Below are 4,408 nucleotides of genomic sequence, written 5' to 3' on the forward strand. Positions count from 1 at the left end.
GTGAGAAATAAGAAAGTGGTGATTACCTTTTTGTGACTTACTATAGAGGTCCACATAGTCCATAAGATGATAAGACAGAGGAGTGGAAGTAAGGCCATTCGGCCAACTGAGTCCACTCCGCCATTTAATCATGGCTGATGGGTATTTCACCTCCACTTACCCGCATTCTTCCCATAGCCCTTAATTCCTTGTGATATTAAGAATTTATCAATCTCTGCCTTGAAGACATTTAGCGTCCCGGCCTCCACTGCACTCTGCGGCAATGAATTCCACTCTCTGGCTGAAGAAATGTCTCTGCATTTCTGTTCTGAATTGACCCCCTCTAATTTTAAGGCTGTGCCCACGGTTTCTAGTCTCCTTGCCTAACGGAAACAACTTCCTAGCGTCCACTCTTTCCAAGCCATGTATTATCTTGTAAGTTTCTATTAGATCTCCCCTTAACCTTCTAAACTCCAATGAATACCATCCCAGTATCCTCAGCCGTTCGTCGCATGTTAAAGCTACCGTTCCCACATAGATCATCCGTGTGAATCACCGCTGGACACACTCCAGTGCCAGTATGTCCTTCCTGAGGTGTTGGGACCAAACCTGGACATAGTACTCCAAATGGGGCCTAACCAGAGCTTTATAAAGTATCAGTAGCACATCGATGCTTTTATATTCCAACCCTCTTGAGATAAATGACAACATTGCATTCGCTTTCCTAATCACAGACTCAACCTGCATGATTACCTTTAGAGAATCCTCGACTAGCACTCCCAGATCCCTTTGTACTTTGGCTTTATGAATTTTCTCACCGTTTTGAAAGTAGTCCATGCTTGTATTTTTTTTTTCCAAAGTGCAAGACCTCGCATTTGCTCACATTGAATTTCATCAGCCATTTCCAGGACCACTCTCCCAAACTCTCTAGATCCTTCTGCATCCTCCCCACTTCCTCAGTACCAGCTGCCTGTCCCCCTAACTTCATATCATCAGCAAACTTCGCTACAGTGCCCCCATTCCATTCATCCAGATCATAATATATAACGTGAACAACTGCGGCCCCAACACTGAACCCTATGGGACACCGCTTATCACCGGCTGCCATTCCGAAAAAGAAGCTTTCATCCCAACTCTCTGCCTTCTGTCAGACAGCCAATCCTCAATCCATGCCAGTATCTCACCTCGAACACCATCGGCCCTAACCTTACTCAGCAGCCTCCCGTGTGGCACCTTATCGAAGGCCTTTTGGAAGTCGAGATAGACCACATCCACTGGGTTTCCCGGGTCCAACCTAATCGTCACCTCGTCAAAGAATTCTAACAGGTTTGTCAGGCACGACCTCCCCTTAATAAATCCATGTTGACCTGTTATAATCCAACCCTGCTCTTCCAAGAATTTAGAAACCTCATCCTGAACGATAGATTCTAGAATTTTACCAACAACCGAGTTTAGGCTAATTGGCATATAATTTTCCATCTTTCGTCTTGATCAAGGGGGTTACAACAGCGACCATCCGGGAGTTTCCCTGACTCCAGTGACTTTAGAAAGATCTCAACCAATGCCTCCGCTATTTCCTCAGCCACCTCTCTCAGAACTCTAGGATGTAGCCCATCAGGGCCAGGAGATTGATCAATTTTAAGACCTTTTGAGATTTTCTAGCACTTTCTCTTTTGTAATGGCATCTATACTCAACTCAGCCCTCTGACTCCCTTTAATTGTTGGGATATTACTCATGTCTTCCACTGTGAAGATTAGAGTACATTTCAGTGTGGAAACAGGCCCTTCGGCCCAACAAGTCCACACCGACCCGCCGATGTGCAACCCACCCATACCCCTACATTTACCCCTTACCTAACACTACGGGCAATTTAGCATGGCCAACTCACCTGACCTGCACATTTTTGGACTGTGGGAGGAAACCGGAGCACCCGGAGGAAACCCACGCAGACACGTGGAGAATGTGCAAACTCCACACAGTCAGTCGCCTGAGGCGGGAATTGAACCCGGGTCTCTGGTGCAGTGAGGCAGCAGTGCTAACCACTGTGCCACCGTGCCAACTGATGTAAGGTACTTATTAAGCTCTCCTGCTATTTCCTTATCTCCCATCACTAGCCTTCCAGCATCAGTTTGAAGTTGCCCAATGTCTATTTTTGATTGTCGATTGTTTCTTATGTATTGAAAGAATGTATTGTATTTACTATCATTTCTAATATTACTGGCTAGCCTACCTTCATATTTGATCCTCTCCTTCATTATTTCTGTTTTTGTTATCCTCTGTTTGTTTTTGTAGCCTTCCCAATCTTCTGATTTCCCAGTGCTTTTGGCCACGTTATAGGATCTCTGTTTTTCTTTGATACATTTCCTGACTTCCTTTGTCAGCCATGGCTGTCTAATCCCTCCCCTGATAATCTTTCTTTTCTTGGGGATGAATCTCTGTACTGTATCCTCAATTATACCCACAAACTCCTGCCATTTTTGCTCTACTGTCTTCCCCGCTCGACTCTGCTTCCAGTCGATTTTCGTCAGTTCCTCTCTCATGCCCTCATAATTACCTTTATTTAACTGTCACACCATTACATCCGATTTTGCCTTCTCTCTTTCAAACTGCAGACTGAACTCGACCATATTATGATTGCTGCTTCCTAAATGTTCCCTTACTTTAAGATCTTTTATAAAGTCTGGTTCATTACATAGCACTAGGTCCAGAATAGCCTGCTCCGTTAGTGGGTTCCATGACAAGCTGTTCCAAAAAGCCATCCTGTAAGCATTCCATGAATTCCCTTTCTTTGGATCCACTGGCAACATTATTTACCCAGTCCACCTGCATATTGAAGTCCCCCATGATCACCGTGACCTTGCCTTTCTGACATGCCTTATCTATTTCCTTGGTCCTGACCACTGTTAGGAGGTCTGTACATAACTCCCATTATGTTTTGTTTTTGTCTTTGTGGTTCCTCAATTCCACCCACACAGACTACACATCATCCGACCCTATGTCATTCAGTGCCATAGATTTAATTTTGTTCTTAACGAACAAGGCAACCCCCGTCCCCTCTGTCCACCTCCCTGTCTTTTCGATGAAATGTAAATCCTTGGATGGTTAACTGCCAGTCCTGAACTCCCTGTATCCATGTCTCTGTGATGCCTACCACATCATAATGATTCACGATGCTCTGTGTTGTTAGTTCATTTACTTTGTTACGAATGCTACGAGCATTCAGGTAAAGTGCCTTTATGCTAACTTTCTTATCATTAGAGATATTAGAAATCATAAGATGTCCTAAGTTATCCTTCCTTTTTGCTACATTCCTAGTCTGCTTAAATCCGCCAGCACACATGGTATCCTGTTGCATTTCTTTCCATTTAAGTCCATACTCCCTGTCGCTTTCACTTTCCCTTCACCCCAACTCAGAAGTTTAAAGTCCTACTGACCACCCAATTTATCCTCTTTACTAGAACATCGGTACCAGATCGGTTCAGGTGGAGACGATCCCAACGGTACAGATACACCCAGTTCCAAAACTGATGCCAATGCCCCATGAAATCGAATCCCTCTTTCCTACACAAATCCCTTAACCACGTGATAACTTCCCTAATTTTCTTATCCCTATGCTAATTGGCACGTGGCTCGGACAGTAATCCGGAGATTATGACCCTTGAGGACCTGTAATTCACTTTCCTTCCTAGTGCTTGATAATCCCCAAACATGTCCGCTACGCTATCTTTGCCTATGTTGTTAGTCCCAACGTGGACCACAACAACTGAATCCTCCCCCTCCCGTTCCAATATCCTTTCAAGCCGGTGGGAGATGTCCAGCATCCTGGCACTCGGCAGGCAACACACCATGCGAGACTCCCAACCACAGTCAACGGGAAAGTGAGAAACAAACTTGTAACTAGATCTCAGTTATCTGTAAGAATAATAGGGCGGTTATGGTAGGGGATTTTAACTTTCAAACTGTAGACTGGGACTGCCAAAGTGTTAAGGGTTTAGACAGAGAGGAATTTGTTAAGTGTGTACAAGAAGATTTTCTGATTCAGCATGTGGATGAACCTACTAGAGAAGGTGCAAAGCTTGACCTACACTTGGGAAATAAGGCAGGGCAACTGAGAGAGCTGTCAGTGGGGGAACACATGGAGACCAGCGGCCATAATTCTATTATTTTTAAAATAGTTATGGAAAAGGATAGACAGGATCTAGGTGTTAAACTTCTAAATCCGATAAAGAACTATTTTGGCAGTATTAGGTAAAATCTTTGAAAAAGGTGATTGGGTGTGGATTTTTGCAGGTAAAGGAATGGCTAGGAAATGATGACGTTTCCAAAAATGAGATAATGAGACAGTGTGTTCCTGTTGGGGTGAAAGACAAGGCTGGTAGGTGTGAAGAATGCTGGATGACTAAAAATTGAGGATTTGGTGAAGAAAAA

This window comes from Chiloscyllium plagiosum, unplaced genomic scaffold (assembly GCF_037043375.1).
Source record: "Chiloscyllium plagiosum isolate Xiang-an unplaced genomic scaffold, Cpla_swu_hap1 HiC_scaffold_40, whole genome shotgun sequence".
In the NCBI taxonomy this organism is placed as follows: Eukaryota; Metazoa; Chordata; class Chondrichthyes; order Orectolobiformes; family Hemiscylliidae; genus Chiloscyllium; species Chiloscyllium plagiosum.